The sequence below is a fragment of the Bos mutus genome, chromosome 23 (genome assembly GCF_027580195.1).
Source record: "Bos mutus isolate GX-2022 chromosome 23, NWIPB_WYAK_1.1, whole genome shotgun sequence".
NCBI classification, from domain to species: Eukaryota; Metazoa; Chordata; class Mammalia; order Artiodactyla; family Bovidae; genus Bos; species Bos mutus.
Genome location: NC_091639.1, coordinates 18,365,981 through 18,378,433, shown reverse-complemented (window position 1 = coordinate 18,378,433; position 12,453 = coordinate 18,365,981).

Genomic DNA, 12,453 nt, shown 5'->3' with positions numbered 1-12,453 from the left:
TATATTTTTCCCATTGAACTGTTTTTGCATCTTTGTCAAAAATCTGTTGAGCATAATTGTGTGGGTCTATTTCTGGGTTCTCTATTCTATTCCATTGATTTATGTGATTATCTCTGTCAATTCCCACATTCCTTTGATTACTATAGCTATATAGTAAGCCTTAACATAAAATGGCTAAAATGATTTGTCCTATTTTATTCTTCTTTTTCAAGATTATCTCAGCTATTCTAAGTCCTGTCTTTTCTATAAATTTTAGAACACTTGTCTATGTTTACAAAATATGTTTCTGATATTTAGGTGGAAATTACATTAAATCTATAGATTAATTCAGAGAGATTTGACATCATTACTATGTTGAGTCTACCAATCCATGAACAGTGTTCCTGTAGGCCTTCTTTGATCTCTTTCATCAGCGTTGTGAATTTTCTTTATATTTGTTTTGTTAGATTTATACCTAAGCATTTCATCTTTGAAGATATTTTAAATGATATTGTATTTTAAAATTTTGTTTTCTGTGTAGTCATTGTGAATAGAAATGGAATTGATTTCTGTGTGTTGATCTTGATTCCTGTGACCTTACTAAACCTGGTATTGGTCCTAGAGCTTTTTTGAGGTACTTCTCTTGTGATTTTCTATGTAGGCAATCATGACAATGCTTTTTTCTGTACTTATGTGTTTTTTCATCAACTGGATTACGAAGGCCTTCGGGCACTGTATGCTTGTGTGATGCACAGATAGTAGGGGCTTAACGTGTGTATGTATGAGAGGCCCACCATCAATAGCACTGTGCTCTGTGGAGCTCAGTAATGTTAATGATAACTCACTTTTATTTTTCTGTTTTTCTTTTTCCTAAAAGAGCTAATTCACAATGCATTTATCTACATGCTGAAACTCCTGTTTTTCTTTGGAGTACAGTGTACTTAATCTATTTAGAACAGTTCATATTTACAACTTCAAGAGAACAGTGCCTTAGTAGAGATTGAAACTAGATTTAATTAATGTCTTTACAAAGTACTAGGGTACTAACCTCTTTTAACTATCAGAGAAATGCCTATATGTCAGATTCCATTTAGCCTTTAGCAGGTTCACAAAGTGCTGGAAACAGGATTTTTTTGTTTTGTGTAACACAGACGATAATTAAAGTTCTTAAAAGCTGTGCATTGGCTCTTTCTTTTTATTTGGCATTAATTGTCTCCCTATGGATGTGAGAGTTGGACTATGAAGAAGGCTGAGCGCTGAAGAATTGATGGTTTTGAACTGTGGTGTTGGAGAAGACTCTTGAGAGTCCCTTGGACTGCAAGGAGATCCAACCAGTCCATTCTGAAGGAGATCAGCCCTGGGATTTCTTTGGAAGGAATGATGCTGAAGCTGAAACTCCAGTACTTTGGCCACCTCATGCGAAGAGTTGACTCATTGGAAAAGACTCTGATGCTGGGAGGGATTGGGGGCAGGAGGAGAAGGGGACGACAGAGGATGAGATGGCTGGATGGCATCACTGACTTGATGGACGTGAATCTGAGTGAACTCCGGGAGTTGGTGATGGACAGGAAGGCCTGGCGTGCTGCGATTCATGGGATGGCAAAGAGTCAGACATGACTGAGTGACTGAACTGAACTGACTGAACTGAATGCTTATGGTTTGGTTGAGGACTTTTATATAGTATTTTTTATTACTCGTACCATGTTTTTGTACCTATAACATGTTTTGCAAACATGTGCCATCATTTTACATAATTTTACATTTTACATAAGACTCCCTTTCCAGTCTTTACCAAAGATACTTAATACCTGGCAGAATGGAAAAATGAAAAAGGGGACAGATGTGAGTGAAGAAACTCTTATGATTTAAAGTTAATAAATAAAGGAAGAAGTAGTAACTATCTTTTCAGAATACCTAGGATACCAGCTTGTAAATGATTAATAAAATTAGTAATTTTTCCTTCAACTTTATTAAAGCTTAATATTCTGCAAATATGTGCAACCAAAAGTTAATATCTAGTTTTGTCAAAAGCAATACTGATGGCATTAGATGATAATATCTGAAATGTTCTTTTGGTTTGCTGAGACTCTATTAATGTAATTATATATTGTGAAGAAGTGTAATAGAAAAGCAGGAAGTCATAACCCAAGATTGAAGGGTAGCAGAACACACCACCACCAAACGTGCCACTTTGGCATGTGGATTATTTTGAGTTGAAGGCATTCAAGGCCCAGCAGACTCAGAAAGAGCTTTTTACCTTCCCCTTAACTGCCTAAAAGATTTTAGATAGGGGGCCTGTGTCAAGAAGAGAGCTATTACCAGAGATAAATTTTAATATTAGAAAGACTTATCTGTATCTCAAGGCAAACATCTTCTTCCTGGTTGAAGCCCTGGATCCTTATCTTCTCCTTGCTCAGGATGGCATATAAGCCTCAATTGCCTGAATGCCTTTGAGTCTCATGTCTTTATGGGGATCCTCTATGCACATAATTAAATTAGTTTTTCTTCTGTTAATCCATTTTATGTCAATTTAATTATTAGGCCAGCAAAATAACCTAGAAGGGAAAAGGGGAAAAAAATCTGCTGCTATAAGATTGTGCTCTCTAAAACTGTGCTCTCTACCTCCCTCCCCAAGTAAAACCAAGGATACTGACATTATTTAAATATTGGTCTTTCAAGATAGAATGTAAGTCAATTCAGTTTGACAAATGTATGCTGAGTCCTTATTGTATGCCAGAATCTATAATACACACTGGGGGTAGAAAGAGGTATAAGACGTAGCCCTTCCTTTAGGTGAGTTGTTACCATGTAGATTGCTATCCCTGTAGATTGCTTGGGAGGAAAGATACCTTGAAGGCATGATATTCAAGTTCCAACTATTTCAAATATGCAACATCAAGGATAATCAAATTGAAAACAACTAGGCCAAACAGAATCAGATATTCCTGGCATTAATAATGAATGAAGGGAAGTTAAAAATCAGTCAGATCAGGTCAGATCAGATCAGTCGCTCAGTCGTGTCCGACTCTTTGTGACCCCATGAATCACAGCACGCCAGGCCTCCCTGTTCATCACCAATTCCCGGAGTTCACTCAGACTCATGTCCATTGAGTCAGTGATGCCATCCAGCCATCTCATTCTCTGTCGTCCCCTTCTCCTCCTGCCCCCAATCCCTCCCAGCATCAGAGTCTTTTCCAACAAGTCAACTCTTCGCATGAGGTGGCCAAAGTACTGAAGTTTCAGCTTTAGCATCATTCCTTCCAAAGAAATCCCAGGGCTGATCTCCTTCAGAATGGACTGGTTGGATCTCCTTGCAGTCCAAGGGACTCTCAAGAGTCTTCTCCAACACCACAGTTCAAAACCATCAATTCTTCAGCGCTCAGCCTTCTTCACAGTCCAACTCTCACATCCATACATGACCACAGGAAAAACCATAGCCTTGACTAGACTGATTCTGAATATGAATCAGACTCATAAGGCTTTTGAAACCTTTGTCATAGGTGACAGAATCAATCAGCATGAGATGAACTTGACAGGGCAGATAGCAGCTCGGTGTTAATTTTTGGATGTACTAAATGAGACCGATTTTTTTTTTTCAAAGTACTATAATTGATATTTGGAAAGACCTGAATCAGATGGATCTTGGTATGACATTGTTGAAGTTTATTAAATTGGACCTTTTAAGATTTGATACATAGGACAACTGGAGCTAGCATATCCTATACCCTGTTTCCCAACTGGAGCCAAGTAAAAGTGCTTAGGTGAAGCAGTTATTCATTCAATGGACAGAATCTTTGTATGGTTGAGCATCTCCTTTGAATGTAGAAAGACAAGTAAGTCATACAGAACTGACGCTTTTAGTAAGCAGATAGATTGAAGTATGAGGTGTCTGATTCCAGGTTAAAATCCTCAGTGTAATTTTTTAGAACATTGTGGCAGAATCTTAGAGTGCTGTTGACATGAAATAAATAGACTACCAGATACTTCTACAGCACAGATGAGTTTATTTGGAATTAGCAGAGAAATGCTGAATGTGATGAGAATTCAGGAGAGCTTCAACTGCAAGAAGTACAAAAATGGTTAAAGTTCCCACAATGATCTGCTCAATGGTATTAACCAAAAGGTCAGTGCCATAATAGTTATAAGGCAAAAGGAGTATCCCACTGCCACAGGATAGCTTCCCTCATAGCTCAGTTGGTAAAGAATCTGCCTGCAATGCAGGAGACCCCGGTTCGATCCATGGGTCAGGAAGATCCCCTGGAGAAGGGATAGGCTACCCATTCCAGTATTCTTGGGCTTCCTTTGTGGCTCAGCTGGTAAAGAATCCACCTGCAATGCGGGAGACCTGGGTTCAATCCCTGGGTTGGGAAGATCCCCTGGAGAAGGGAAAGGGCTACCCACTCCAGTATTCTGGCCTGGAGAATTCCATGGACTATACAGTCCATGGGGTCACAAAGAGTCAGACACGACTGAGTGACTTTCACTTTTCACTGCCACAGGGCCAGTTGCTGGCGCTAATATCCTCTGAGTAGATGGAGGTGCCTTTGTTTTCGACTGAGTACCTCGAGGGCATTCCCATCCTTTTCATATACAAAAAGGAAAAAGTAAATCTGCTAATCGAGATGCCCAAGGGCAGGTGGATTCATCATACTCTCCTTTAAGGCCTTGAAGATTCTGTCTTCTGGTTCTTTCTATAAAATTAGATCAAGATTGTTATTGCTTAGTAAAACATACAGAGATTTGACCATAAGAGATAAATTTAGAATCCAGGTTCAACATTAACCAGCTAGTCTGTGAATCCCTTGCAGTTGGTGCGTAGTTTTGGGTTTTGAGAAGTTTAGACACTGTGAGGTCTACCTAGATGTCGATGTAGCTCTTGTTCTCATATCAGATGCCCTAAGTATTGAACCTGGGTTTGGACAAACTGCAAGTTTTTTTTTTTTTTTCAATCTTACATCCTGTTAAGACTAAAAGCTTTAACGAGTGGATTCTGCTTTCTTGTGAGGAGGCTTGAGAAAGAGAGCAAAGAAGCAAATCATCTATGTATTGCAACAAAATAGGATCTCCAGGGAACTTTAGGTTATTCAGATCAGCCTTCAGGATTTGTGAGAAATAAGTACTCTCAGTAAAACCATGAGGCATTAATATCTAGGTGAATTGTTTTTCCTTTTGAGTGAAGGCAAAAAAGGTATTGGATAGCTTCATTAGTTGGAATACTAATGAATGCTCTGCATAAATCAGTTAAAAAGAATTTACTTTTGATGATAATGGATATTGGTAATGTATGTTCATAACAACTGGGTGCTGAGGGATAACAATGTCATTTATCGCCCAGAGGTCCTGGGCAAATCTCCGGTCTTGGCCCTTAGATTTTCTTCTCATGGGTAAGATGAGAGTCTTATAGAGGTTAGTACAAGAGACAATGAGGCCTTGAGCCTTGTAATCCTTATGGGCTCTGTGCTTTGAAGGACTTCTTTACTTAGAGGGAAGAGGTTTTGAGGGATCTATTTTAATCTTGATAGGAGGTATACTGTGAATTTTGCCAAAATGAGTTGGATATTTTGCCCACAAGAAAGAGAGTAGCTGACTTAATAAGAACAAATAATTAGTGTTTTCAGAATCAGTTCTAGTATCTTCAAAGATGGGACAAATAAAAGACATCAAAAGGTCATTTAATTCAACTTGCTGGGTACATTGATGACTACTGTCAATTCTAGAATAATTTCCTGTTTTTAGGAGAAAGAAATTCTGACATGATACTTCTCTAAGAAGTCTTGGCTTAATAAATAAGTAAGAGCTGAGGGACTATGGAGAAAATTGTGTGTATCTCTCAAAGGGCCTAATCAAAGGGGAACAAATTCAGAGACAGGAATCTCTTGAGGTTCATTACAGATCCTCAATATTTGAACTATTTTAGTACTCTGAGGCAGAGACTTTTTATAGGAGTGAGATTGAGCATGGAGAGTGGCTCCAGTGTCATTTAGGACTGTAAGAGATTCATTCCCAATCTGGAGAAATGTTTCTCCAAGCTGAGTGAGAGAAAGGATTGGGAAGCCTTCCTATAGGTCCTCGGAGCCCCATCATTGAGAACTGGGAGCACATTGGAAGGCTGGTTAGAGGCTGAAGGCTGAAGGTGTCTAAAATACTTAACTCTGTAACAGTCTCTTTTCCAATGCCCTGGAAGTGAAAGTTGCTCAGTCGTGTCCGACTCTTTGAGACCCCATGGACTTTATTACAGTCCATAGAATTCTCCAGGACAGAATACTGGAGTGTGTTGCCATTCCCTTCTCCAGGGAATCTTCCCAACCTAGGGATTGAACCCAGGTCTCCCGTATTGCAGGCAGATTCTTTACCAGCTGAGCCACCAGGGATGCCCATTTCCAATGCCCTGGATCATTGCAATAAAAGCACAAACTAGAAGTATTTTGATTTCATTTAGGTGCCTTTATTTTTTTGGAGTTGAAGATGAAGAATTTTGGCTGTCTTACTTTTAGGTGACTTATCTAGACTGTAAGAGAGCTGGTGTGCCAGATTAACTAAATCTGGAGTGAACAGTTTCCAATTCCATTGTTTCTTTTTACAAGAAGGGAAGATTCCAGTTCAGTCCATTAATAACTCAGAGTTGAAAACTACCCTGAAAGAATCAATATGTGAAGGAAGATTAAGATTAAAAAAAAAAATCATCTGAAGTCAATTGTAATAGTCATGAACAGGTTCCTTAGAATTTTGTGTGCAAGGCTGAATTTTGTTCCAGTCAACAGACTTTGAAAAAGCCCTGAGAATTGCTCCATGAAGTTACCTAGCAGTTGCCTGAGTTTATCACATGGTAAGTTGGGAAGCTGGTCTTTTCAGCTGTAATTCTAGAAATCTTTCAGGATTTTCCAAGTTAGTGGTTTTCATCCAGTGTTGGGGTAGCCTTCACTGAGAAGCATATGAACTAACTGGTGTATGTCAGAGAAACCAGGTTGATAAGTGTGACTGACTCTATTAAATTCTCCAGCAAATCTGTGAGACTCCTCAGTTACTTAGGGGAAAATCCCTAACTACAACTTGCAGTTCAGCTTTATTTCAAGGAATGTAAGAAATTAAGGATTTAACTTCTGGATCCTCAGAAGGCTTCATTTTATAGGGACAGGTTCTGACAAGTTCAGAGGAAAAAGGAGTGGGGAGAGATTCTGCAAAAAGGGACAGTTTGTGTGGAGGAATTGGGGCTACAGAGGAGGTGTAGACAACACAGAGAGGAAGGAGGCAGAGGGTGCTGGTGGTGGCGTTTGGTCACTGGGAGCCAAGGCAGAGAGACAAGATGGAGCCAGAGGCAGAGCCTGAGACGAAGTAGCCAAAGAAGAAGAGCCTGAGGCTCTGGGAGCCATTTTGTTTTCCTCAATTGTTTGTTTCCCTCAGTTAATCTTAAAATCTTATTTGGCAGGGACACAATATTATACCCCTGATAATGCTGGGAGGGAGATCTCAAAATACCAATTGAAATAAGCATTCCACCCAGTGTGGAAATTTCTGAGCTATAGTAATCCAATTCAGTTTTAAGAAAATTAAGTTTGGGGATTTCAAAAGTTCTCTATAATGGCTATTGATATTCTAAACTTCCTTTGGTCAGGTCTGTTCATTTAGTTGGAAATGTGCCTGAGGAAGGACTGTGGTTTTTTAAACATAAAATTACCCAGAGCAATTGTGTGTGTGTGGGAGTGGGGTGAGGGGGAGGAGGGGAGGAGAAGGAGGTACCCTCAAAAGGTTAAGATAACTAGGATCCCATTTCTCAGAGGTTTTTCTCTAGAGTAAAAGAACAATTTTCAAACAGTTCAAACAGCTCAAGCAACACAATTCAAACAGCTTGTAGGCTAATCCCAGCAGTTCCTAGGAGATAGCTTGGTCCTCAAGGAGCCTGACCAAAGTCTTTATCAGCCAGTTTCCCAAGAATAGCCCTTCCAAAGTAACAGGCTGAAGGCTTAAAAACTGGCAGTTTCAGAGAAGCAACCTGTTTCTGAAAAAATGGGCTGAAGACATTTTCACTCAGCTTGGATTTAGTTCAGTTCAATTCAGTCGCTCAGTCATGTCTAACTCTTTGTGACCCCATGAACTGCAGCACGCCAGGCCTCCCTGCCCATCACCAGCTCCTGGAGTCCACCCAAACCCACGTCCATTGTGTCGGTGATGCCATCCAACCATCTCATCCTCTGTAGTCCCCTTTTCCTCTTGCCCTCAATCTTTCCTAGCATCAGGGTCTTTTCAAATGAGTCGGCTCTCTACATCAGGTGGCCAAAGTATTGGAGTTTCAGCTTCAACATTAGTCCCTCCAATGAACACCCAGGACTGATCTCCTTTAGGATGGACTGGTTGGATTTCTTTGCAGTCCAAGGGACTCTCAAGAGTCTTCTCCAACACCACAGTTCAAAAGCATCAATTCTTTGGCCCTCAGCTTTCTTCACACTCCAACTCTCACATCCATACATGACCACTGGAAAAACCATAGCCTTGACTACAACAGTCTAATCTCAAAATCAGACCAGAGTATCAAATACAGTAAGTCCCCTACTTATGAACCTTCAAGTTGTAAACTTTCAAAGATGGAAAGGTGTATCTGGCTCCAGCAAGGAACCAGAACCTGTGCCATCAATATCGAACATGAGTGAAATTGCAGTGTTCCCTCCATTTCCTATTGCTGATGATCCTTCAGCTCTACTGTCTTCCACCTCACTCCTTCCTCCAGTCAGTAACTCTTCTTGCCTGTTGACTTGAGGCCAGCCCCTGGATACCAGCTGTTATACTGTACTACAATACTTTTCAAGGTACTGTACTGTAAGATTAAAAATGTTTTTTGTTTGTTTGTTTTTTTACGTACTGTTTGTGTGAAAAGTATTTGAAACCTATTACAGTACAGTACTATATAGCTGATTGTGTTAGTCGGGTACCTAGGCTAACTTTATTGGACTCAATGAACACATTGGACTTAAGAATGCACTCTTGGAACGGAACTCACTCATATGTAGGGGACATATTGTACTCACATGTAGAAAAAGGCCTTTCTCATAAAGACAAAGCCTCTAAGTCGATACTGAATAAAATCTGGAGAGCTTCAAATGCCAGTAAAGTGTGTTCTTGAGATCCAGGAGAAAGATGTACCTTCAGACTCCAGGGTTGGCGAGAAAAATAGTGAGCTCAGAAAACTCAATTTGTGGATAATGTATTTGTTTGCTCACCAGCCCTGGAACCTGTAAGGGTCTTCTCTGGTTCTTGTAAAGGCCACCAAAATGCTGACCTGAAGTACATAGACTGCCAGATGCTTCTCTAGCCAATGTGAATTTATTTGGGACTAGCAGAGAATTACGGTTTGAAGTCTGCAATGGCAGCGAGATATGTGCAAGTCGCTGCATGGCAAAGGAGGGAGAGCACTTTTATAGGGAGGAAAAGAAGTTGGGAGGGTTCAACAAAACAGAGTCTATGGCTCTTCATTGGCTGCATCCTTGCCAGGGAAGAAGAGGAGCCTTTCTTTTTCCTGTGGGGTTCTGCTATCATCACAGGGCTTGAAAGCTTACCCTTCTGGTCTCCAGACTCTTATTTACTTGAGGTTTCTGTTTATTAATTTTTTACTGTCCTGAATATACTTATCTCCTTGTGGCATTGTACATCACACACACAAGCTTGTGGAGAAGAAAGTGTCCCATGCTAACCTCCAATAAAAGGCATTTTGGCATGACGGTCAAGGTCATACACCGAAGGTCAGAAAGCCCAGGCTATCAGCCCCACCGGGTTACTAGCTGTGTGACTGTGGACAAGTTATTTGACCTTCCCCAGGCTTGATTTTTCCCTTTTGTAAAGTGGGGATAATAATAGTACCTATGTCATAGGATTGTTGGGGTAATTATGATTATGTGTGTTAATAAATGTAAATAAAGCATTTAGAATGGTCTAGAAGAGAAGAAGCGGTGGCTACAGAAAGAGACAGAGAGACAGATTTCTGTTTGTATAAAGGTTAGTGCTAAGGTACCTTAGATTTTTAGAACCGGCAAAGTGGAGATGAGAGCAGAAGTCACTGCCGGGGGAGAGGAAATGGAGGGGTAAAGAGTGAATGTAATTTTGGGAAAGGCAGAAATGATCTGGATTCCTTTCTTGAAATTTCAGGGTTTCAAGAAAGATAGGGAGATAATTATAGCTTCTGGAAGCAGTGCTATTCAGAGAATCTTAGGACAGAAGAGGCCAGCTTGTTTGAAGGCGGAGGGTGGGTGAACAAATAGAGGGAGATTTAAGATGTTAGAGAAGGGGAATGATTTTTAAATAATGATTTAAAAATCATTTTTAGTTGTTTTTGTCTGAGAGGAATAAATTTCCCTCTGCCTTTCTAGGTTCTTCTGACTGGTCCAAGAATTAAATTGACATGAGACAGATTAACAGGAGAAAATCAAACAAAAGTTTAATAACATGGGCACATGGGAGAGACCCAGGAGAAGTGAGTAATTTGCCAAAATGGCTGAAATCCTCACTTTAAATACCATCTTCAGCTAAAGACAAAAGAGGATATTGAGGGTAGTGGTTTGGGACTTTAAAGGGGAGGAAGGCAATTTACATGGAGATGGAAAAAGCAAATGTTTGGTTAAAAAAAAATATGTTTGCTGGTCTACATTGGATCTGGAGTGGACTCTGCCCTCTAGGCTCTGCTGAGTTTCTTCCACCACACTGAGCCCATATTCTTTGCAGATACCTCTAGTGATAGTTCTATTTAAAGAACAGACCCTTTATCAGCTAAGAAGGATGTGAAAAGAAAGTCTTTCTATGTCTTCTGCTTCTTAAAAATAATCAGCTTAAAATAATACTCATGCCATAGAGACACATTTTGGGGTGGCAAATTTTGCTCCCTTACACTTTGCTTTTTTTTTCAGAATTTTCAATCAATATGTATATTCGCAAACATACACAAGAATAGAATCTATAATTTCCCAGTTACCCATCACCTAGCTTTGATTGTCAACATTTTCCAAAATTTGTTCCATCTATTCCCCACACAGGGAAAAAAGAGTCATCAAAGTATTTTGAGACACATTCCAGGTAACATGTATCATTTCACTCATAATAATTCAGTATGTATCTCTAAACTAATAAGGACATTTGTTTTCATAACCATAACAGTATTATCAGACCTAAAAAGTTAACATCAATTTCTCACTGTCATTTAATACTCCATATTTAATTGTCTTTAACTGTCTCCAAATGTCTTTTTATGTATATACCTTGTTTGCATTGGCATCAATGTAAGGTCTACTCATTGCTTTTGGTAATTATTTCTTTTAAATCTCTTTCAATCTCTAACAATGCTTTTCTCCCATGCCATTTATTTGTTGAGAAAAAGCAGAGCCATTTATATTGTAGAATGTCTCATATTCTGGATTTGACTGATTATTTTCTTCTTGTGTCATTTAATTTGTTGAAAGGTGATACATGATGGTCGAGATTCTGAGATGAATTATTTTTCTCCCCCTAAGGTGGAAGAAAGAGAAAAAAATGATTGAGATGAAGAGGAGGAAACTGTGCATTTCATGTTAAAGGGCTTCAATCACTTTGGTAAAACTGAAAGTGAACTTATTGTTGAGATAAAGATATGAGGGATTGTGGCTAGAAGTCGGAGGGCAAAAGTTTTGGAATAGAGTTTGAGAATGTGACTAGAGATGAAATTAAGATGTCGGGCTTCCCTGGTGGCTCAGACGGTAAAGTGTCTGCCTGCAATGCGGGAGACCCAGGTTCGATCCCTGGGTCAGGAAGATCCTCTGGAGAAGGAAATGGCAACCCACTCCAGTATTCTTGCCTGGAAAATCTCATGGATGGAGCCTGGTAGGCTACAGTCCATGGGGTCGCAAAGAGTCGGGCACGACTGAGTGACTTCACTTCACTTCACTTCAAAGGCTTACCACAGTGCAAGGGGATTCTTCAGTAGCTCAGACAGTAAAGAATCAGGAAGATTCTGGGTCAGGAAGATCCTCTGGAGAAGGGAATGGCAACCTACTCCAGTATTCTTGCCTGGAGAATTCCATGGGCAGAGGAGCCTGGTGGGTTCCAGTCCATGGGGTCACAAAGAGTTGGACATAATGGAGTGACTTTCACTTTCACTTATCTGCAAATGGTTCACTTGTTTTCTTGCCTTCCAGTGGCCTCCAAGTGTAGGATTTACTCAGGGTTGGTAAGTGTCAAGGTGGGTACAACTGGGGAATTGGAAACAAATTTGTAGGAATCAAGTGTGCAGCAGAACAAAAGCTAAACTGGTCATACTAGGAAGGATTTTGTGCTAAAGATGCTGATAAATTATAATAAAGAAGGGATAATGGGTCAGAGGACTCAGAAGATGTGCAAATATAACAAATACGGTGTGAGTTTGGGATGGACATGTACACATGGCTGTATTTAAAATGAATAACCAACAAGGATCTACAGTATGGCACACGAAACTCTGCTCAATGTTATGTTGATGGGAGG